Raw genomic sequence first — 24365 nt, 5'->3', positions numbered from 1 at the left:
ATCGCAACGCTAACCCCCACACTGCCAGAGCCCTGCACAGCATCGCAATGCTAACCCCGACACTGTCAGAGCCCTGCAGAGCATCGCAACGCTAACCCCCACACTGCCAGAGTCCTACAGAGCATCGCAACGCTAACCCCACACTGCCAGAGCCCTGCAGAGCATCGCAACGCTAACCCCACACTGCCAGAGTCCTACAGAGCATCGCAACGCTAACCCCGACACTGCCAGAGCCCTGCAGAGCATCGCAACGCCAACAATCGCACAGTCTGAAGCCTGCAGAGCATCACAGTGCTAACCCCACTGCCAGAGCCCTGCAGAGCATCGCAACGCTAACCCCCGCCTAGCCTGAAGCCTGCAGAATATCGCAACGCTAACCCCCCGCTCCAGCTTGAGGCCTGCAGAGCATTGCAATGCTAACCCCTGCAATGCCTGCGGCCTGCAGAGCATCGCAATGCTAACCCCTACAATGCCTGAGGCCTGCAGAGCATCACAATGCTAACTCCGCACTGCGTGAGGTCTGCAGAGCATCGCAATGCTAACCCCGCACTGCCTGAGGCCTGCAGAGCATCGCAATGCTAACCCCGCACTGCCTGAGGCCTGCAGAGCATCGCAATGCTAACCCCGCACTGCCTGAGGCCTGCAGAGAATCACAATGCTAACCCCATGCACTGCCTGAGGCCTGCAGAGCATTGCACTGCCTGAGGCTTGCAGAGCATCGCAATGCCAACCCCCACACTGCCTGAGGCCTGCAGAGCATCGCAATGCTAACCCCGCACTGCCTGAGGCCTGCAGAGCATCGCAATGCAGACACATTTCCAGATTCAGACACCCGGAGCATTACTCTGTTAAACTATTGCCTCCCTTATCAGACCTGCAGAGCATCACTCCACTAACCCCATCCCTGCTAGAGACCCGCAGAACATCGCTCCACTAACCCCTTCCCTGCCGGAGACCCGCAGAGCATCACTCCACTAACCCCTTCCCTGCCGGAGACCCGCAGAGCATCACTCCACTAACCCCTTCCCTGCCGGAGACCCGCAGAGCATCACTCCACTAACCCCTTCCCTGCCGGAGACCCGCAGAGCATCACTCCACTAACCCCTTCCCTGCCGGAGACCCGCAGAGCATCACTCCACTAACCCCTTCCCTGCCAGAGACATGCAGAGCATCACTCCACTAACCCCTTCCCTGCCGGAGACCCGCAGAACATCACTCCACTAACCCCTTCCCTGCCAGAGACATGCAGAGCATCACTCCACTAACCCCTTCCCTGCCAGAGACCCGCAGAGCATTGCTCCACTAACCCCTTCCCTGCCAGAGACCCGCAGAGCATCACTCCTGTAAATGGCATGGTCACAGTCTGAACTCACCAGAATCTATAAGGTTTAGCAGCTCCGACCCGGCTGTGCTGTGTGTGCGTCTCACTGCACGGCTGTGTGTTTGACAGATGTGTGTGTGTCTGTGTGACAGATGTGTGTGTGTGTGTCAGACTGCTCTGGCTGTGTGTATGACAGATCTGTGTGTGTGCGTGTGTCAGACTGCTCTGGGTGCGTGTATGACAGATCTGTGTGTGTGTGAGTGTCAGACTGCTGTGTGTGTGTGTCAGACTGCTGGGTGTGTGTGTGTGTGTGTGTGTGTGTGTCAGACTGCTGGGTGTGTGTGTGTGTGTGTGTGTGTGTGTGTGTGTGTGTGTGTGTGTGTGTGTCAGACTGCTGGGTGTGTGTGTGTGTCAGACTGCTGGGTGTGTGTCGGAGTGTCAGACTGCTGGGTGTGTGTCGGAGTGTCAGACTGCTGGTTGTGTGTCAGACTGCTGGGTGTGTGTCAGACTGCTGGGTGAGTGTCAGACTGCTGTGTGTGTGTGTCAGACTGTGGTGTGTGTAACAGATCTGTGTGTGTGTGTGTGTGTGTGTGTGTGTTTGCCGGCCTGTCTGTGTGTTCCTGCTCCTCTGCCCGCCTGTGTGTCTGTATGTGGCTTAGTGCCTGTGTGTGTGTGTGTGTGTGTGTGTCTGTGCGAGCCATGTCTCTCTCTCCCCCTGCAGGGGAACCTTAAGAACAGCAAGCAATTTATTTCCTGGAGGGGGAGACACATACATATCTACTGTATAATACAGTATACTTTACTGACACACACACTATATATATATATATAGTATGTATGTATATATGTATATATGTATATAGTATGTATGTATGTATGTATGTATGTATATATATATATATACATACACACACACACACACACACACACACACACACACACTGATGAGACCCATTAAGGGCGAAACAGCTGTCTGTGGGTGGGGTTTTCTGGGTATGCACCTTAACCCTGGCTGTGCTCAAAGCTGTGACCATGCAGCAAGCTTAAGCCTATAGGGAACCGTGTTAAAAATGGTTTTTGAGGCAAAAAGTGGCACTGTGTGCTAATTTGCATGTCATTTCCCAGAATCCCTTGCTGCAGTGGAAGTGCTGTGTGCTGGGTGATAATGGGGAAAGGTGGGGTTGCAGACCTGCCTAAGACATGCAGATGAGCATACAGTTATATTTGCATATTTGCTTTCCTGTGGAGGGTTTTTGTCACTTTTTTTACTCACCATAACTTAACTCAGTATTATGGTATGTATGTATGTATGTATGTATGTATGTATGTATGTATGTATGTATGTATGTATGTATGTATGTATGTATGTATGTATGTATATATATATATATATGTATATATATATATATATATATATGTATGTATATATATATATATATATATATATATATATAATATGTATATATATATATATATATACATACATGTATATATATATACATATATATATATATATATACACACACGCACACACATACTGTACTGACACACACACATATACTGTATATAATGTACTGACACACACACAGATATACTGTACTGACACACACACATATACTGTATATACTGTACTGACACACACACACTGTATATAATGTACTGCCACACACACACATGTACTGTATATACTGTACTGACACACACACTGTGCTGACACACACACACTTATACTGTACTGACACACACACATATATACTGTATATACTGTGCTGACACACACACATATACTGTATATACTGAACTGACACACACATATACTGTACACACACACACACACACACACACACACACACACTGTACTGACACACAAATACTGTATAATATACATTATATATGTGTGACAGTACAGTACATACAGTATATGCGTGTGTCAGTACAGTACATATATATTAGCAACAAAAGATTATTACGTGCGCAAAATGTAACAAAATAGGTGTTAGCAGGTAACAATAAATGCTGCCACAGTGCACAAACTATACACAATAGTTTAGGGTAAATAGGGAAAGAGAAAACACAGGCGCAGATATGGTTAAAAATTGACTATGATTAAGTCAATACATAGGGGCACAACTACGATTGTATCAATAACAAGATGACCAAGTTGATGAAGATCCTATAAAATAAACAGAGAAGCCGGTATGGTGAAGTATGTTTGTATTAGGCTACAACGCAGAACAAAGACAGCTACTTGCAAAGCAGCAGATGATTAGAGCATGTAGGGAACACTGTCCTCTCCGAGCGGCACTGCTGGTTCTCCGCCTCGCCCGGACTCCACGTGGAACGCCAGGACGCCGAGTTTATTCCAAACACAGATGCTGCTGCTTAAAGTCTCGAACTCTCCGCCCTCCAACTCTCGCGAGAATCGCGAGGATGACGTCAGACGCGAGTCTGAAGTCCGTATGTAACAACGAAGGGGAGCAATGGCCAACTGTATGGCACCAATTAATGCTACGTATAGCTGAATTTAAAGAGACTGCTAGGAGATATAAATGGAAGGCTATACCAACTGTATCATAATAGCCTCAGCCCGACGCGTTTCGTCTTGTAGAAAGACTTCATCAGGGATATATAACGTTATATAAAAATGCAAATCTTATATAGGTGAGCCCAACCACGATAGGGTAATTGGCATATTATCGCAGATGTGGTATCCATACCAGGGACATATCTGTTTCCATTATTTGATATATCATTTATTTCAGGTGGTGCTGCGTGAACTGCTCTTTGCTATTTACTACACTAGATACAGTGGTGTGAAAAAGAAAGTACACCCTGGTTGAATTATATGGTTTTACATATCAGGACATAGTAACAATCATCCTTAGCAGGTCTAAAAATTAGGTAAATACAACCTCAGATGAACAACAACACATGACATATTACACCGTGTCATGATTTATTTAACAAAAATAAAGCCAAAATGGAGAAGCCATGTGTGAAAAACTAAGTACACCTTATGATTCAATAACTTGTAGAACCACCTTTAGCAGCAATAACTTGAAGTAATCGTTTTCTGTATGACTTTATCAGTCTCTCACATCGTTGTGGAGGGATTTTGGCCCTCTCTTCTTTACATCGTTGCTTCAGTTCATTGAGGTTTGTGGGCATTTGTTTATGCACAGCTCTCTTAAGGTCCCGCCACAGCATTTCAATCGGGTTGAGGTCTGGACTTTGACTGGGCCATTGCAACACCTTGATTATTTTCTTTTTCAGCCATTCTGTTGTAGATTTGCTTTTTCACACAACTGTATATGTTCAGTACCAACATTGCAGGGCATACTCACCATTTTGGTCCGTTTCCCGTTATATGGTAAAACAATTGCGCAGTGGCTATCTGATAACCGTTCCAACCACGGTCCACTGCTCCGGTCCATTGTAATCGTTACACGGTACAGGAGACCTTATGCACAGATGAGATATAGTCCTTTGAAAGACGTCCCTACCACGGTAGATCTGGCTCCGGCCTGCTACAGCCGTTCTTACCACGGGAGAGCAGAGCCTATCCATATAGTTACAATTGTAGAGTGGTCGTGGAAGGGGTGTCTCTATTAGACAGTCTCTTCCTTCTATTAGGCTCATACTGGTTGCTCCGGATTTACTCTCTCAAACATTCATCTGATGACCAAGACATCTTCCCTGGTCACACTACTATAGAGACTATATGGTTAAGTAACAAAACTAGATCATGTTCAGAGAGTGCTGGGTCAGTATCAGTTTCTCGTTAGTCTTGTTGTATTCCCCTAGTGCACCCACCTACTTCTACTTTTTTGGAGTGCTGGTTTACAACTTGTTTGGTTCAACAGAGTAACAGGCGGACAATTGTTCACACAGCGGGGCTTTATATATATTGTGATGCCCACACCACGTTGCAGTCTCTTTAAGTCCCACTTTAAGGCAGGAAACGCTGTATTTCTTATATGGGGTTTATTTACAGGGATTAAATCATACTAACAGGCCCACCGTCCCTTTAAGTCAAACAAATCAAAATAAAATACCTATTCCCGTTAGGGAAAATAACTTAACTTTTCTTAGCCCTTTCTAACGATAGCTGGCCAACTATACTGGTTCCCAGCTTAAAACATGCCCTGGCATACGCACCCCACATGAACAGTCTTAAGACAACAATAAAGTGTTTTGCTTATCTTAGTTCATTGGAGCTTCAGCATGGCCTCGCTGAAGGCCTTTCCTTCTATGGGGAACTCGGCCCCACATGAGCACAGAGAAACTCTCCTCTGTATGTCCACAGCTGGGGAGGACGCTCCTCTGTCCCCCTCTCTGGGAACAGCAGTGTCCATCTCTGTGACTCTCAGCATTGTCTCTCTGGCAGCATGGCAGCTTTTCTGTAGTCACTTCCCAATTAGGCATCAGCTGCATTAGCCATTCCTAAGGAGGATTAACTCTCTGTGAGCTGGAAAGCACACTTACTGCACTGTTCCAGCACCTAGGGATACCTGATGGTATCACATATCGCTCCCCCCAGTGAAACATTGTCCTGTGAAGCAGCCCATGCACCAGCCTCTTTGTCAGACATATCTGACATCCACCTCTTCTTTTTCCTTGCCTTCCAGTTGAAGAATCTATCATTCGGGGCAAGAACTAGGCCTTCTGGGCCTGCAGACTGGTCCTTTGCTACCTCTTTATCTTGTGCCGGCTGGAGTCTAGGGTTGAAGCTCCTCCTTTGTTGTGTCCCCTTTTGCAAAGGTTCCCGAGCATTCTGCAATCTGCCAGCTCTCTCTGCCAGGACTCTATGCCGCTCTGTGACCTTGATCTGCATATCCTGAAGATGCATCTCTGTCCTCTTCCTCTTGTGTTTAGAGTCTCCCTTACCATGTAGAAGAGCCTTGACCTCGTTGGTCAGCTCACTGCGTTCACTCACCAATGACTGCTTGGCTCTCTCTTGTGAAGACAGTAACTTCGCTTTAGTGGTTATGGCTTTTGGACCTTTCTCCATCAGTTGAGAAACCTCCTGCTGGGCAGCATTAGAGTCCAACGCAGCGTCCCGCTCAGTCTTCAGAGCCTCGAGCTCCTCGCCCAGGTCACGCTGTTGTTTCTCTGCCATCTTGCGGCCAGCACGCTCAGACTTTAGGTCCTTTCTCAAGTCTTGAAGCTGTCCTTCTGCATTTCTTTTTCCGCTCAGTGCAGCTGCCAGCTCAGCTTCTTTGATGGCGAGTCGTGATTCCACATCTCTCAGCTGATTCAGTGCAAGGCTTAAACCTGTTTCCCTTTCTGGCATGCAGCTGTCGGTGCTCCTCCCGGACCTTGTCCAGCTCCAGCCGGGCCCTCTCATCGGCCGTGTGGTCCAGCAGCTCGGTGGTATCGGCCATCTCGGTTTCATAGTGCAAAGTCAGGCAAGCTACCTGACGGACGGACACCTCCTCCCTCTCGGCAAGCTGTAACTTGCACTCAGCCATCTGCAATTTTTACGTTTGATCCTGCCAGTCCCCTCTCAGGGCATTCACCTCTTCCCGGTGCTTGCTTTCGGTTTAGCATCCTTCAGATTTTGGAGCTCTGCAGTTTTTGTCGCTAGGATCGTTGCTGCTTCTGTTTTCCAAGCCTCTTTCTCCTTGGCGTACTGACTCATGGGGATGGAGCAGCATCGCTCCAGTTTCTGGACCTTTTCCCGCTCCCTCTCATACAGAGTCACCTGGCATCTAAGCTCCGCCTCCAGGGAGAAACGGTCCTTATGCAGCCTTCTTTCTGCACTCTCCAGTGCTCCCTGCACTTCAACATTTTCTTGTGTAAATTCTCTCTTTACCTTACCAAGCTCTGCTCCGAGCGCGCAAGCCTCTTGCTGAGAAACTTCTAACTCTGTAATGAAGTTTTTAACGTCTTTCTGGGACATCTCATAGTATAGTTTCCAGTTGTCACGGGAGACCAATGCTTTTAACATCAAAATAATCAGATTCTTTGATTGAGCAAAGCAAGAGATAAAATAAATTGTAATTTACTTACAGAATGAACACACAGCTTGATTTACAATGAAAAATACACTTACTGGTTACAATGTTAAGTCTTCTTACAGGATGAATCTTTCACTGCATGATAAATCTTAGGTGAATCTCCTTCCTGATGGGCTGGACCGGTTCTTATAGGGTTAACATTCCTATCTTTAAACTCTGCAGCCAACCTCTGCGTGGGAACCATATATTCCCACCTATCCCGGAGCTGCCAGTCCTGGGTAGCCTGGCACTGGGAGCTTCAGCATAGCAACTGGGCATGTGTGACAAACGCCATCTTTCCCCCACTTATAAGGCCAGACCCATGCCGGCTCAGCGCCTGAAAGTCTGGGCAGGGCAACCATTTGCCAGGATGCTTATTGAAATTCTCTCCCTTTCCCCCTCCTTGCTAACAAATGGTTAACACCTCCATATCCTGGACTGCCTTTGAAACTGGTCCGTTAAAGCTTAGAGGGCGAAGTAGCTCCCTCTGTTTCCAATGCAAATGGATTTTTATCCATACTGAATGACTTCCTCTGACCATTACTTTAATAAAAATCTAAACCTTGGGGACTTTTATTCATCAATTTTTTATGTACCTTTATCAAAATTGCGCTATAACCTTTTTAATGATTTTACCTGACCAGCGCTCACATCAAATCTCAGCGTGCTAGGACCTTCCTAGCAGAAGTTAGCTCAAATCCGTTCGCTGTGCTGCGGGCTGCTGGGTTTTAAAACCATTTTTTCTTTGCACGGTTACAGGGAAACAATGCTACAGTAATACATTTCATAGTTAGACACAACATGATTCTCACCACCTTATACCTGGTGGGAGACACACATACAGGTTTATTGAATTCACAGTGTTTTTGCCATTACTGGGCTGCAGAGCTGACAATCTACATTTTCCCAATATGGTTCAGGGGCCCCCAGCTGGGCCAAATACCTTTATTTACTGGCCTGTGTACCCCTTCACCATCACACCAGTCAGTACTTGTTTTCTCTGATTCGCCTGGGTTTCTGTATATGGCGGTAGTGGTAGCCTTTGTCATCTCAAGGCTGGTCATCATTCCTGTGACTATTGCGCCAAACGCTCTGGGCGGTAGCTCATCTCTGGTCTTTTCTGACTCCCGCCTTCCTGAACACACGGAGTAAACATTTTCTGGAGCTTCTGCTGAAAATGGAGACTGTCCTTTTTGCGGGGCCCCATAGGAGTCATCATCATCATCCTCATCCTGCCTGAAGGGGCAGTTTTTGGTGTGGTTCAGCTTTTCACACCATAAACATTTCTGGTGCGGTTCCTTTTGCGGGACCGCGCAGGGACACCCATTCCTGAAAGGACATTGTTTTGTGTGGCCAGGCACATTACACATAAAACACATTGTATCCTCCATTTTCTACCTTCCGGTGTATTCTTCACCTCGTGTATCATGCATTGTCTCTCTGGCAGCCTGGCAGCTTTTCTGTAGTCACTTTCTGACTATTAAAAACTCTATGAGCAATCAGGAGTTCAGCCTTCTCAATAAGGCATCAGCTGCATTAGCCATTCCTAAGGAGGATTAACTCTCTGTGAGCTGGAAAGCACACTTACTGCACTGTTCCAGCACCTAGAGATACCTCAAGGTATCACAATATGTACAGGGCTTGACAAATGCATTGCGGCCGCTGTTGACTGCTTACCTGCGGTGGTGTCCCCCGGTCTTCTCCGTCTTGATCTTAAAAATCATGTTTTTCTCCTGCAGCACTATTCAAAATGGCCGTGCCGCGTTGCCATAGTAATGAGACGCTGCGTGACGGCACAGCGTCCCGTTGCCATGGCAACGCAGCGTCATGTGATGGCCATCGGCCATTTTGAATAGTGCTGCAGGAGAAAAACATGATTTTAAAGAAAACAAGACAGCAGAAGGTCAGGAGATGCCGACAGGGCCCCGCTGCAGGTAAGTGTCGTGGGTGGGGGAGCGAGTGGGTTTTGGCCCAGTCTGTTGGGCTCTGTGTGTATGTGTGTGTGTATATATATATATATATATATATATATATATATATACTGTAAATATTACTGTATGTTCATTTGCATGTCTTAGACAGGTCTGCAACCCTGTCTTTTCCCATTTTCGCCCAGCATACAGCGCTTCCAATGCAGCAAGGGATTCTGGGAAATGACATGCAAATGATCACTCAGTGCCACCTTTTGTCTCAAGCTCGTATTACACAAGCAAATCCTCAAGCCAATGCATGCTGTTTTAAACACAGCTTTTAGACAGAGGCTGGGATGAGATGCTTTGCTTGTGTAATACGAGCTTGAGACAAAAGGTGGCAATGAGTGCTCATTTGCATGTCATTTCCCAGAATCCCTTGCTGCAGTGGAAGCGCTGTATGCTGGGCGAAAATGGTGAAAGACAGGGTTGCAGACCTGTCTAAGACATGCAAATGAACATACAGTAATATTTACAGTTGTTTTATGCTTTACTGTGGAGGGTTTTTGTCACTTTTTTTTACCCACCATAACCTTAAATAATTGTGGTATATATATATATATATTATATCTTTTATTACTATACCACTCACATATACACTTATACACAGGGCCGGTGCAAGGGTATTCGGATCCCTAAGCGAACCTTCAATCCTCTCCCTCTTCTACCCTCCTCCCCCCCCCCCACTCCATTCTCACCTCACCTCCTCCTCTCATCTCAGCCCCGTCCTCATCCTCTATCTGTGACGGTGAGGGGGGTAACCAGGCTCAATAATGAAGGTTAAGCCCACTTGGTTAACCCTGATCCGTGTTTGAAGGTCCTAGAGTGTCAGCTCTTGGACCCGACTGTCGTATATGCACCACTGTGACTGTGTAAATTATGCGACAATACAGTATTTTTGTGTTTTTACCTTTCCATGAGCGCTGGTCAGAGGAGCTCGCTGGGCTGTAAGTTTTAGGGTGGGTTTTGCGGAGAAACTGCTATCAGATTGTGGCTATGTAGTGGGGTTCACGAGTTACGGGATACCCCAAAGATGTACCCGGGAATCAGGTAAGATTCTCAGGCACATTGAAGCACAGTGCTCCGGCAAAATCCTACCCTGGAAACGTTCTTTCGACTCAACGCCAAAGTTCCCTGCTTCAGCACAAACAGGAAAGGTAAAAAAAGGGCATCAGGGATCAAGGTATCCCCAGAACGGCCCAGGGGTCCCTAGCATAAGGTGGGATGCCCAGTTCATGAGCAAGTCATCACAAAAACATGAACCAGTGATCACAGAAAGCCCCTAATAACTGCACACAAGATCGGTCACGCTAGGAATAGTAATGTAGACACAGTGAAAGCTAGAAATAGCCTAACCCTGCAAATAGGGTCAGCCGCTAAGGGTCACACAGGAGTGCAAAGAAAATAATAACGTTTTGTTATAAATAATAAAATCCGACGAAACCCTAATAAAAATGGGTCAAATCCCATGCGCTGGGTGGAGGCAGATATATGGTACCAGTGATCTATAGTACCTACATGACATAAACATCTAGACTGATGTAAATAGTCATACAACCACATAAATGTAAAGGGCTGTAAGGGTGCTAAGTCACAGTGGAAAACATATGACAAGTATTCACAGCCAGAGCACTAGTAGCCTACAATTGGGGCACTGGCTGTAAGGTGAATATACGACCTGATCACATCTGTAGTGTGGATGTGAGTTCCCCGCTTGTGCCCTGGATAGACGTCCGGAGCCAACACAGACTGCCTCAGCCTCACGCGCACTTCAACGTAATGACATCATGTAACCCCGACGTACGTTTCGCGCGTCACCGCGCGCTTTCTCAAGGGGGAGAAGAGGAGTGTGTTATTCATGCCCAAGTCACCCTGAACCTGGTACAGGGGTTAAGGGGGGGGCTCCAGCTATGTGATAAAGCTGTGAGGATTTTATTGTGTGTGTAAAGATAAAGTCAGGGTTTTACAGTGTGGCAGGGATGCGGCTAGTGAGAGTAGGGAACATATATTCTTATTCCCTCCCTGACACCAGACCAGGAGACTTAGACATGTTTAAACACAAGACACAGGAGCAAAGTATATTTTATTAAAGGTTTTTATTTGATAAATATGCTTGTATCTATGTATATACGACTGTGGGATTTCCACGTCTGTGGTTCCGAGACCAGATGGCTACCAAGCATGGCGCCACAGAGTCTGCTCAGGTCCCGGAGTTGAAAGCCTCAGGGATGCCCAGGTGCTAGAACAGGAGGCGTACTGTAGTTATCTTTGAGTACCCCCGTCCTGGTCTGACAAAAAGCTATCCGGCCACCATTTGCGCATCCCCAGACTCTGCGGAGCCTGGACAGCGGGTGGGCTCGATATGCTAAGAGGCAGAGGTGCCAGGTTGGCGCATGCCTCTTAACAGAATCAAAATCGGTGCCCACCCGACTTCAGTATACCGGCAAATCGGTGATAGGCTGGCAGGAGAAGTCCCACGCGCTGATTGGTTGTAATAGTTTCTGAATGGGAACCCAAAACCTATAAGAAACCTTGCAGCCAATCAGGACCTCAGGTTCCAAGCGCCAAACCATCAGCGGCAAATTCAAGATACGGAAAAGATGCTCTGTGAGAAGGGACCAAGTTCTGAAAACGGGACGTAGCGGTCGCGGCTGGTATTGCACGCCGAATTGCGTTCCAGGACTTTCGTGAGGACCTCCCGGTCATTGGAAAGGGCTCCTACAGATGTCAGTTGTTAACCTTTCGTTCCAAGAAAGTTTATTTTGTTAGCCCCGATCCCAGTAAGTGTGTTTAAAGTGCAAATTGTTAAAAGGGAAGGGCAGTGGGAACAGCGCTAATGCTACAAATAAAAATAGTGACACATGAGTGACTAACATAAAATAAAAGAAACACACGTTAAATGTTAAAGTGGGGGCTGCCAAGAAAAAAGGTTCACACAAACCAATACAAACAGTAGAAACAAAAAAACCGGCGCCTCCAAAAAGAAAGAAATATAAAGCCTGACCAAATATAAAGTCCAATATGGCTGAGATGAAATCCGAAGTGGAGCCTTCAATGTAGTCTCATGGAAAGACAAACAGACAAATAAGACAAAAACAAAAAAAGAAAAGAGAAAAAGATCATAGTGCAACTAAAAACAACTAAAACAAATAATCACTGATATGATTGACAAGAGAATAATTACAAATTTAATGCATAGGATTTAAAATAAATATATAAAACAACAGACACTTGAATGTTGGGCTGGAGACACTAATAAAGCGATGACATCCGGTAAGGATAAAATTGAAACCCTACTTACTGCAAAGCTGATAGGTATACGCCCGTAGCACAATGTCCTGGACTTGAAACCAGAGTCTGTTAGGTAGTTGGTATTTCACAGGCTGGGTAAAGAAGGACAAAAGGGCTACCGGGGGAGAATGTCAAAGTTTCAGCCAAATAAAAACCACCCTACGCGTTTCGTGACGAAGTGACTGACGTCACGAAACGCGTAGGGTGGTTTTTATTTGGCTGAGACTTTGACATTCTCCCCCGGTAGCCCTTTTGTCCTTCCTTCACCCAGCCTGAGCTCTCCGAGTTCCCCGGTTTCTGTCCGGTTACTCCCCCTGCCTTTGCGCTGCGTGGTGACGTCACCCAGTCATCGCGAGACCTCCGGTCTGCGTGTAATGCCTCGGTGACTTCCTCGGCAGCATCGGGTCCAGGTATTCACCTGCGGCACCCCCACACATCAGGACATCTGTGAGTGTGCTAGCAGCGGCAGTCCCTGGCTTTGTGGATCTCTAGAGCCTGTGTAATACCAACTACCTAACAGACTGTGGTTCCAAGTCCAGGACATTGTGCTACGGGCGTATACCTATCCGCTTTGCTGTAAGTAGGGTTTCAATTTTATCCGTACCGGATGTCATCGCTTTATTAGTGCCTCCAGCCCAACATTCAAGTGTCTGTTTTATATATTTATTTTAAATCATTTGCATTAAATTTGTAATTATTCTCTTGTCAATCATATCAGTGATTATCTGTTTTAGTTGTTTTTAATTGCACTATGATCTTTTTCGTTTTTGTCTTATTTGTCTGTTTGTCTTTCCATGAGACTACATTGAAGACTCCACTTCGGATTTCATCTCAGCCATATTGGACTTTATATTTGGTCAGGCTTTATATTTATTTCTTTTTGGAGGCGCCGGTTTTTTTTGTTTCTAAAGTGCAAATTGTGTTACCGTGTGTATGTCTTTTCGTGGAATAAATTACAATTTATTTTACCTCCTTGTCTTGCTCAATCAAATGATCTGGGTATAAAAGGTGTTAATAAACCTGGTCTCCCGTGACACTATCGCCTCCGCCTCTCTCATCTCTTCCCCCTCCAGATCCTCTCATCTCACTCCCCCTCCTCATTCTCTCTCATCTCACCCCCCCTCCTCATTCTCTCTCATCTCACCCCCCCTCCTCATTCTCTCTCATCTCACCCCCTCCTCATTCTCTCTCATCTCACCCCCCTCCGGATCCTCTCTCATCTCACCCCCCTCCGGATCCTCTCTCATCTCACCCCCCTCCGGATCCTCTCTCATCTCACCCCACCCCCTCATCCTCTCTCATCTCCACCCTCCTCATTCTCTCTCATCTTACTCACCCCTTTCTTATCCTCTTCCGTCTCACCCCCCACTCCTCCTCTCTCGTCTCACACCCGCGCCCACTCATCTCACTCACCCCCTCCTCTCACGTCTCACTCACCCCTCTTCTCCTTTCTCATCTCACTCACCCCACTCCTTTCTTGTCTCCATCCCCCATCCCTCCTCTCTCGTCTCAACCCCCCACCCCCCTCCACTCTCCTCTCACCCCCATCCCCCTCCACTCTCCTCCCCACCCCCCTCCACTCTCCTCCCCACCCCCCTCCACTCTCCTCCCCACCCCCCCTCCACTCTCCTCCCCACCCCCCTCCACTCTCCTCCCCACCCCCCTCCACTCTCCTCCCCACCCCCCTCCACTCTCCTCCCCACCCCCCTCCACTCTCCTCTCACCCCCACCCCCCTCCACTCTCACCCCCTCCACTCTCCTCTCACCCCCACCCCCCTTCACTACTCCTCTCACCCCCACCCCCCTCCACTCTCCTCTCACCCCCTCCACTCTCCTCTCACCCCCTCCACACTCACCCCCACCCCCCTCCACTCTCCTCTCACCCCCACCCCCCTCCACTCTCCTCTCACCCCCACCCCCCTCCACTCACCCCCACCCCCCTGCACTCTCCTCTCTAGTCTCGGCCGGGGAGAAGCTGCACTGCAGCAGCGGCAGACACCGGAAGTCAGTGAAGACTTCCGGGTCGGACAACCGGGGCGCACTCCTCCCCCCGGCCATCCTGCTTCGCTCCCGCGAACCTCCGCCGTCCTGCACTTACCACCCTCTTCTGCCGCCCCCCAAAATGTGCCACTCTAGGCAAACGCCTATGTCGCCTAGTGGTTGTACCGGCTCTGCCCAGACAGATACACACATATATATATATAAATTCCACTGAACAAAACTCTGTTAATGTGCAGTTACGGTTTGTAAGAAAACCCTTCAAAAGTCTGGAAACTTTGAAGTTAAAGTGACATGAAACCTTAACTCTCCCCCCCCCCCCCCATGCGTTGCTGATATCATCACATATGACATGATCCCAACGCACCAGACACTGGGATCTCACTGATCGTGGCTCGCCCCGCACATCATCGACATCCCAGCAGTTGACTTAGCAACGAAAGGATTCGCTCATTCAGAAACTAAAACATTTCTTTATCCAGTTATGAATGGGATGCAGTAACACGGGAGGGAGGAGGGAGGAGGGGGGGAGGGGGGAGGGGGGAGGGGGGAGGGGGGAGGGGGGAGGATACCTTATTGGACCAACAAGTAGTTGAAGATTTCGATCCTTGTGTAACCCGGTGAAGGACCCTGAGAGATCCGATATCTTGTAACATGTCAACACACACCCACACTATAAAGTACTGTTACACACACACATACTGAACTGACACACACACACACACACACACACACAAACACACACAAACACACACAAACACACACACACACACACACACACACACACACACACTGTACTGACACACACGCTGTACACACAGTAGTGCAGTTACATGTAGAGCAATGCACACACCACATCACAAGCAGTGCAGAGACACACAGCACATGAAACAATGTGTGTGTGTGTGTCTCCAGTGAACAGGTGCAGTATGTGGGGTCAGGAGCACAGACAGCTGCAGAAGAGACGAACTGCCCTCTCTACCATTCCTGTACTAACCCCACACACAGCTCTGTCACTACAGCACCATCCTGCCCTGCACCTCTCTGCTATTCCTGTACTAACCCCACACACAGCTCTGTCACTGCAGCACCATCCTGCCCTGCACCTCTCTGCTATTCCTGTACTAACCCCACACACAGCTCTGACACTGCACCTCCATCCTGCCCTGCACCTCTCTGCTATTCCTGTACTAACCCCACACACAGCTCTGTCACTGCAGCACCATCCTGCCCTGCACCTCTCTGCTATTCCTGTACTAACCACACACACAGCTCTGTCACTGCAGCACCATCCTGCCCTGCACCTCTCTGCTATTCCTGTACTAACCACACACACAGCTGTCACTGCACCTCCATCCTGCCCTGCACCTCTCTGCCATTCCTGTACTAACCCCACACACACACAGCTCTGTCACTGCACCACCATCCTGCCCTGCACCTCTCTGCCATTCCTGTACTAACCCCACACACAGCTCTGTCACTGCACCTCCATCCTGCCCTGCACCTCTCTGCCATTCCTGTACTAACCCCACACACAGCTCTGTCACTGCACCTCCATCCTGCCCTGCACCTCTCTGCCATTCCTGTACTAACCCCACACACAGCTCTGACACTGCACCTCCATCCTGCCCTGCACCTCTCTGCTATTCCTGTACTAACCACACACACAGCTCTGTCACTGCAGCACCATCCTGCCCTGCACCTCTCTGCTATTCCTGTACTAACCACACACACAGCTCTGTCACTGCAGCACCATCCTGCCCTGCACCTCTCTGCTATTCCTGTACTAACCCCACACACAGCTCTGTCACTGCACCTCCATCCTGCCCTGCACCTCTCTGCCATTCCTGTACTAACCCCACACACAGCTCTGTCACTGCACCACCATCCTGCCCTGCACCTCTCTGCTATTCCTGTACAGACCACACACACAGCTCTGTCACTGCACAATCATCCTGCCCTGCACCTCTCTGCTATTCCTGTACAGACCACACACACAGCTCTGTCACTGCACCTCCATCCTGCCCTGCACCTCTCTGCTATTCCTGTACTAACCCCACACACAGCTCTGTCACTGCATCACCATCCTGCCCTGCACCTCTCTACCATTCCTGTACTAACCCCACACACAGCTCTGTCACTGCACCATCATCCTGCCCTGCACCTCTCTGCTATTCCTGTACTAACCCCACACACAGCTCTGTCACTGCACCACCATCCTACCCTGCACCTCTCTGCTATTCCTGTACTAACCCCACACACAGCTCTGTCACTGCACCTCCATCCTGCCCTGCACCTCTCTGCCATTCCTGTACTAACCCCACACACAGCTCTGTCACTGCACCATCATCCTGCCCTGCACCTCTCTGCTATTCCTGTACTAACCCCACACACAGCTCTGTCACTGCACCATCATCCTGCCCTGCACACCTCTGCTATTCCTGTACAGACCACACACACACACACACACACACACACACACACACACACACACACACACACACACACACACACACACACACACACACACACACACACACACACCTCTGTCACTGCACCATCATCCTGCCCTGCACCTCTCTGCTATTCCTGTACTAACCCCACACACAGCTGTCACTGCACCTCCATCCTGCCCTGCACCTCTCTGCCATTCCTGTACTAACCCCACACACAGCTCTGTCACTGCACCACCATCCTGCCCTGCACCTCTCTGCCATTCCTGTACTAACCCCACACACAGCTCTGTCACTGCACCTCCATCCTGCCCTGCACCTCTCTGCCATTCCTGTACTAACCCCACACACAGCTCTGTCACTGCACCACCATCCTGCCCTGCACCTCTCTGCCATTCCTGTACTAACCCCACACACAGCTCTGTCACTGCACCTCCATCCTGCCCTGCACCTCTCTGCCATTCCTGTACTAACCCCACACACAGCTCTGTCACTGTACCACCATCCTGCCCTGCACCTCTCTGCTATTCCTGTACAGACCACACACACAGCTGTCACTGCACCTCCATCCTGCCCTGCACCTCTCTGCCATTCCTGTACTAACCCCACACACACACAGCTCTGTCACTGCACCACCATCCTGCCCTGCACCTCTCTGCCATTCCTGTACTAACCCCACACACAGCTCTGTCACTGCACCACCATCCTGCCCTGCACCTCTCTGCCATTCCTGTACTAACCCCACACAAAGCTCTGTCACTGCACCTCCATCCTGCCCTGCACCTCTCTGCCATTCCTGTACTAACCCCACACACAGCTCTGTCACTGCACCTCCATCCTGCCCTGCACCTCTCTGCCATTCCTGTACTAACCCCACACACAGCTCTGTCACTGCACCTCCATCCTGCCCTGCACCTCTCTGCCATTCCTGTACTAACCCCACACACAGCTCTGTCACTGTACCACCATCCTGCCCTGCACCTCTCTGCTATTCCTGTACAGACCACACACACAGCTGTCACTGCACCTCCATCCTGCCCTGCACCTCTCTGCCATTCCTGTACTAACCCCACACACACACAGCTCTGTCACTGCACCACCATCCTGCCCTGCACCTCTCTGCCATTCCTGTACTAACCCCACACACAGCTCTGTCACTGCACCTCCATCCTGCCCTGCACCTCTCTGCCATTCCTGTACTAACCCCACACACACACACAGCTCTGTCACTGCACCTCCATCCTGCCCTGCACCTCTCTGCCATTCCTGTACTAACCCCACACACAGCTCTGTCACTGCACCACCATCCTGCCCTGCACCTCTCTGCTATTCCTGTACTAACCCCACACACAGCTCTGTCACTGCACCACCATCCTGCCCTGCACCTCTATGCCATTCCTGTACTAACCCCACACACAGCTCTGTCACTGCACCTCCATCCTGCCCTGCACCTCTCTGCTATTCCTATACTAACCCCACACACAGCTCTGTCACTGCATCACCATCCTGCCCTGCACCTCTCTACCATTCCTGTACTAACCCCACACACAGCTCTGTCACTGCACCATCATCCTGCCCTGCACCTCTCTGCTATTCCTGTACTAACCCCACACACAGCTCTGTCACTGCACCACCATCCTACCCTGCACCTCTCTGCTATTCCTGTACTAACCCCACACACAGCTCTGTCACTGCACCTCCATCCTGCCCTGCACCTCTCTGCCATTCCTGTACTAACCCCACACACAGCTCTGTCATTGCACCATCATCCTGCCCTGCACCTCTCTGCTATTCCTGTACTAACCCCACACACAGCTCTGTCACTGCACCTCCATCCTGCCCTGCACCTCTCTGCTATTCCTGTACAGACCACACACACAGTTCTGTCACTCACCGCCATCCTGCCCTGCACCTCTCTGCTATTCCTGTACTAACCCCACACACACACAGCTCTGTCACTGCATCACCATCCTGCCCTGCACCTCTCTGCTATTCCTGTACTAACCCCACACACAGCTCTGTCACTGCACCATCATCCTGCCCTGCACACCTCTGCTATTCCTGTACAGACCACACACACACACACACACACACACACACACACACACACACACACACACACACACACACACACACACACACACACACACACACACAGCTCTGTCACTGCACCATCATCCTGCCTGCACCTCTCTGCTATTCCTGTACTAACCCCACACACAGCTGTCACTGCACCTCCATCCTGCCCTGCACCTCTCTGCCATTCCTGTACTAACCCCACACACAGCTCTGTCACTGCACCACCATCCTGCCCTGCACCTCTCTGCCATTCCTGTACTAACCCCACACACAGCTCTGTCACTGCACCTCCATCCTGCCCTGCACCTCTCTGCCATTCCTGTACTAACCCCACACACAGCTCTGTCACTGCACCACCATCCTGCCCTGCACCTCTCTGCCATTCCTGTACTAACCCCACACACAGCTCTGTCACTGCACCACCATCCTGCCCTGCACCTCTCTGCTATTCCTGTACAGACCACACACACAGCTGTCACTGCACCTCCATCCTGCCCTGCACCTCTCTGCCATTCCTGTACTAACCCCACACACACACAGCTCTGTCACTGCACCACCATCCTGCCCTGCACCTCTCTGCCATTCCTGTACTAACCCCACACACAGCTCTGTCACTGCACCTCCATCCTGCCCTGCACCTCTCTGCCATTCCTGTACTAACCCCCCACACACACACAGCTCTGTCACTGCACCTCCATCCTGCCCTGCACCTCTCTGCCATTCCTGTACTAACCCCACACACAGCTCTGTCACTGCACCACCATCCTGCCCTGCACCTCTCTGCTATTCCTGTACTAACCCCACACACAGCTCTGTCACTGCACCACCATCCTGCCCTGCACCTCTATGCCATTCCTGTACTAACCCCACACACAGCTCTGTCACTGCACCTCCATCCTGCCCTGCACCTCTCTGCTATTCCTATACTAACCCCACACACAGCTCTGTCACTGCACCACCATCCTGCCCTGCACCTCTCTGCCATTCCTGTACTAACCCCACACACAGCTCTGTCACTGCACCACCATCCTGCCCTGCACCTCTCTGCTATTCCTGAACAGACCACACACACAGCTGTCACTGCACCTCCATCCTGCCCTGCACCTCTCTGCCATTCCTGTACTAACCCCACACACAGCTCTGTCACTGCACCATCATCCTGCCCTGCACCTCTCTGCCATTCCTGTACTAACCCCACACACAGCTCTGTCACTGCACCTCTCTGCTATTCCTGTACTAACCCCACACACAGCTCTGTCACTGCACCTCCATCCTGCCCTGCACCTCTCTGCTATTCCTGTACTAACCACACACACAGCTCTGTCACTGCACCTCCATCCTGCCCTGCACCTCTCTGCCATTCCTGTACTAACCCCACACACACACAGCTCTGTCACTGCACCACCATCCTGCCCTGCACCTCTCTGCCATTCCTGTACTAAATCCACACACACACAGCTCTGTCACTGCACCTCCATCCTGCCCTGCACCTCTCTGCCATTCCTGTACTAAATCCACACACACACAGCTCTGTCACTGCCCACCATCCTGCCCTGCACCACTCTGCCATTCCTGTACTAACCCCACACACACACAGCTCTGTCACTGCACCACCATCCTGCCCTGCACCTCTCTGCTATTCCTGTACTAACCCCACACACAGCTCTGTCACTGCACCTCCATCCTGCCCTGCACCTCTCTGCTATTCCTATACTAACCCCACACACAGCTCTGTCACTGCACCACCATCCTGCCCTGCACCTCTCTGCCATTCCTGTACTAACCCCACACACAGCTCTGTCACTGCACCACCATCCTGCCCTGCACCTCTCTGCTATTCCTGAACAGACCACACACACAGCTGTCACTGCACCTCCATCCTGCCCTGCACCTCTCTGCCATTCCTGTACTAACCCCACACACACACAGCTCTGTCACTGCACCACCATCCTGCCCTGCACCTCTCTGCCATTCCTGTACTAACCCCACACACAGCTCTGTCACTGCACCTCCATCCTGCCCTGCACCTCTCTGCCATTCCTGTACTAACCCCACACACAGCTCTGTCACTGCACCTCCATCCTGCCCTGCACCTCTCTGCCATTCCTGTACTAACCCCACACACAGCTCTGTCACTGCACCTCCATCCTGCCCTGCACCTCTCTGCTATTCCTGTACTAACCCCACACACAGCTCTGTCACTGCACCTCCATCCTGCCCTGCACCTCTCTGCCATTCCTGTACTAACCCCACACACAGCTCTGTCACTGCACCATCATCCTGCCCTGCACCTCTCTGCCATTCCTGTACTAACCCCACACACAGCTCTGTCACTGCACCTCCATCCTGCCCTGCACCTCTCTGCTATTCCTGTACTAACCCCACACACAGCTCTGTCACTGCACCTCCATCCTGCCCTGCACCTCTCTGCTATTCCTGTACTAACCACACACACAGCTCTGTCACTGCACCACCATCCTGCCCTGCACCTCTCTGCCATTCCTGTACTAAATCCACACACACACAGCTCTGTCACTGCACCTCCATCCTGCCCTGCACCTCTCTGCCATTCCTGTACTAACCCCACACACAGCTCTGTCACTGCACCTCCATCCTGCCCTGCACCTCTCTGCCATTCCTGTACTAAATCCACACACACACAGCTCTGTCACTGCCCACCATCCTGCCCTGCACCTCTCTGCTATTCCTGTACTAACCACACACACAGCTCTGTCACTGCACCTCCATCCTGCCCTGCACCTCTCTGCCATTCCTGTACTAACCCCACACACACACAGCTCTGTCACTGCACCACCATCCTGCCCTGCACCTCTCTGCCATTCCTGTACTAAATCCACACACACACAGCTCTGTCACTGCACCTCCATCCTGCCCTGCACCTCTCTGCCATTCCTGTACTAAATCCACACACACACAGCTCTGTCACTGCACCTCCATCCTGCCCTGCACCTCTCTGCCATTCCTGTACTAACCCCACACACAGCTCTGTCACTGTACCTCCATCCTGCCCTGCACCTCTCTGCCATTCCTGTACTAACCCCACACACAGCTCTGTCACTGCACCTCCATCCTGCCCTGCACCTCTCTGCCATTCCTGTACTAACCCCACACACACACAGCTCTGTCACTGCACCACCATCCTGCCCTGCACCTCTCTCCTATTCCTGTACTGACCCTCACATGTCCCTATGCAATTACAGACACATGTTCCTGAGCGAGAGGGGGGGGGGGGGATGTATATCCAGGGCTTACAGAACAGACAGAGACCCTGACTCAGCACCCCCAGGGCACTGTCCCCACACCAACACCTCTAGGACAGTGTCACTAGGATACAGAGCCTGCCACCTCTAGGACTGTCACAGGGGCAGAGCCTGCTACCTCTAGAATTGTCACAGAGACACAGAGACACACTGTCACAGGGACATAGAACTGCCACACTGTCACAGGGACACAGAGCCTGCCACCTTTAGGGCTGGACACAGAGCCCGGCACCTTTAGGGCTGGACACAGAGCTCGGCACCTTTAGGGTTGGACACAGAGCCTGCCACCTTTAGGGCTGGACACAGAGTCTGCCACCTTTAGGGCTGGACACAGAGCCTGCCACCTTTAGGGCTGGACACAGAGCCCGGCACCTTTAGGGCTGGACACAGAGCCTGCCACCTTTAGGGCCGGACACAGAGCCTGCCACCTTTAGGGTTGGACACAGAGCCTGCCACCTTTAGGGCTGGACACAGAGCCCGGCACCTTTAGGGCTGGACACAGAGCCTGCCACCTTTAGGGCTGGACACAGAGCCCGGCACCTTTAGGGCTGGACACAGAGCATGCCACCTTTAGGGCTGGACACAGGGCCCGGCACCTTTAGGGCTGGACACAGAGCCTGCCACCTTTAGGGCTGGACACAGAGCCCGGCACCTTTAGGGCCGGACACAGAGCCTGCCACCTTTAGGGCCGGACACAGAGCCTGCCACCTTTAGGGCTGGACACAGTGCCTGCCACCTTTAGGGCTGGACACAGAGCCCGGCACCTTTAGGGCTGGACACAGAGCCCGGCACCTTTAGGGCTGGACACAGAGCCTGCCACCTTTAGGGCTGGACACAGAGCCCGGCACCTTTAGGGCTGGACACAGAGCATGCCACCTTTAGGGCTGGACACAGAGCCTGCCACCTTTAGGGCTGGACACAGAGCCTGCCACCTTTAGGGCTGGACACAGAGCCTGCCACCTTTAGGGCCGGACACAGAGCCTGCCACCTTTAGGGCTGGACACAGAGCCCGGCACCTTTAGGGCCGGACACAGAGCATGCCACCTTTAGGGCTGGACACAGAGCCTGCCACCTTTAGGGCTGGACAGAGCCCGGCACCTTTAGGGCTGGACACAGAGCCTGCCACCTTTAGGGCTGGACACAGAGCCCGGCACCTTTAGGGCCGGACACAGAGCCTGCCACCTTTAGGGCCGGACACAGAGCCTGCCACATTTAGGGCCGGACACAGAGCCTGCCACCTTTAGGGTTGGACACAGAGCCTGCCACCTTTAGGGCCGGACACAGAGCCTGCCACCTTTAGGGCCGGACACAGAGCCTGCCACCTTTAGGGCTGGACACAGAGCCTGCCACCTTTAGGGCTGGACACAGAGCCTGCCACCTTTAGGGTTGGACACAGAGCCTGCCACCTTTAGGGCCGGACACAGAGCCTGCCACCTTTAGGGCCGGACACAGAGCCTGCCACCTTTAGGGCTGGACACAGAGCCTGCCACCTTTAGGGCTGGACACAGAGCCTGCCACCTTTAGGGTTGGACACAGAGCATGCCACCTTTAGGGCCGGACACAGAGCATGCCACCTTTAGGGCCGGACACAGAGCCTGCCACCTTTAGGGCTGGACACAGAGCCTGCCACCTTTAGGGTTGGACACAGAGCATGCCACCTTTAGGGCTGGACACAGAGCCTGCCACCTTTAGGGCTCTCTCATTAGAATACAGAGCCTATCACCTCTAGGATGGTGTTGCAGCTAAAAAAAGCCTGACACATCTAGAACCGAACCATGTCACTGGAGAACAGAGCCTGACACCTCTAGAACCGAACCATGTCACTGGAGAACAGAGCCTGGCACCTCTAGAACCGAACCATGTCACTGGAGAACAGAGCCTGGCAACCCTAGAACCGATACACAAAAAGGAAGCGCAAAAGAGAAAAGAACCATCAGTCAATATTCCAAAGCTTTATAAATTGACTCAAAATA

The 24365-nt window shown here is 50.8% G+C and overlaps 1 protein-coding gene across 3 annotated transcripts in view; it reads right to left on the bottom strand.

Moving 5' to 3' along the window:
* Positions 1 to 24365, bottom strand: part of LOC142479733 (inactive tyrosine-protein kinase PEAK1-like) — a 77879-nt gene that overhangs the window by 25868 nt on the left and 27646 nt on the right. Inside the window, exon 1 of one of the 3 annotated variants that reach the window (XM_075582609.1) lies at positions 1374 to 2008. The exons of the other annotated variants lie outside the window; for them this stretch is intronic. The gene's annotated coding sequence lies outside the window, so the exon portion shown is untranslated. Of the gene's footprint in view, positions 1 to 1373; positions 2009 to 24365 lie in introns of those variants that run through there. 3 annotated transcript variants of the gene reach the window in all.

Source organism: Ascaphus truei, unplaced genomic scaffold (genome assembly GCF_040206685.1).
Source record: "Ascaphus truei isolate aAscTru1 unplaced genomic scaffold, aAscTru1.hap1 HAP1_SCAFFOLD_241, whole genome shotgun sequence".
In the NCBI taxonomy this organism is placed as follows: domain Eukaryota; kingdom Metazoa; phylum Chordata; class Amphibia; order Anura; family Ascaphidae; genus Ascaphus; species Ascaphus truei.
Note: the sequence above shows the minus strand (reverse complement) of the source record. Positions and strands in the feature narration are given on the sequence as shown.